Source organism: Frankliniella occidentalis, unplaced genomic scaffold (assembly GCF_000697945.3).
Source record: "Frankliniella occidentalis isolate FOCC.00 unplaced genomic scaffold, Focc_3.1 Scaffold62, whole genome shotgun sequence".
NCBI lineage: Eukaryota > Metazoa > Arthropoda > Insecta > Thysanoptera > Thripidae > Frankliniella > Frankliniella occidentalis.
Window position 1 is genome coordinate 744404 of NW_026267192.1, and position 1026 is coordinate 745429.

General features: G+C 67.2%; 1 protein-coding gene across 1 annotated transcript in view; it reads left to right on the forward strand.

The window, feature by feature from the left end:
- Window positions 1–1026, forward strand: part of LOC113206528 (uncharacterized) — a 143165-nt gene that overhangs the window by 109745 nt on the left and 32394 nt on the right. The window lies entirely within an intron of this gene.

A 1026-nucleotide genomic window follows, 5' to 3' on the forward strand; every position in this document is an offset into this window, starting at 1 on the left:
GGGGTTCATCGGGTTTGATTGAGCCGATTCCCAGTCGCGGCGCGTCCCGGCCGGGGCCCGGCGGCCCGGCCCAAGCCCGGCCCAGGCCCGGCGGCCGCGCGCGCACGGGGTGCCCCGGCACCGGCTCCGGCACGGCTGCACCCTCCGGGACCCCCCGGGGCCCCCCAGGGCTGCTGGGGCGGCAGAGAGCCAGGCCAGGGCTCGGCCGGCCAACAATTTGACGCGCCGCAGATAAAACTCGACGGGCCGTCCGGGTCCCGTCCGGGTCCCGTCGGGTCAGCAACTTCGGCGATTAACAGTTTTAATCGCTTCCTGCGCCTCTGGTCCCCGCCCAGCACTCCCGCCACCGGGGAGCGAGCGGGGGGCGGAGGGAGTTGGGGAACCCTGAGCGTTAGGGTGGGAAAAAAGGACAACGTTTCTTTTGCCTCCCCTACTCCCCGGTGGTGGCTGTTCTCACTGCAAACCTCGAATCCTTGTCGAGGCGTTGGTTGAGAAAGAATGTCACCCGAGCCGAGGTGTTGGGTTGCGGTTTAAGTTTTGTTTCGTCATACGGCGCGAGCAGCCACCACAGTGTGCCGCGCAGCACCGCACAAGGAAGGGCGCACTTTCTTACTGATGCAGGGTGAGGTCACCGCGACGGGCACCTCCGTCGTGTAGGGATGGAAAATAAGGCCGGTGATCGGGCCACGCGCAATGCCGAGTCAAGCGTGGCGGGGCGTGGCAAGGCGTGGCGGGGCGTGGCGAGTCGGGCCGTGCCTCGTAAGTTTTGGCTCGTCAGTGTCAGGAGCTGGGCTTAGCAAACTTTTGCCCCGCATAAACAGGCTGGCGTTAGGGCCGGGCGCAGGGCCACGCCGGGCTGGCGCCCCCAAACTACTATCTCCTGTTCGATCACTTTGATGGGAATAATCCTCGGGCGGATCATACCGCGCGGCTCAAGGGGCGGGCGCGGAGGACAGAGCCGTCTGCACGGCCAGGGCCAGGACCGCGGGAGCCGCAACGGGGAGGCCATGTGGAGAGGGAGGGGGG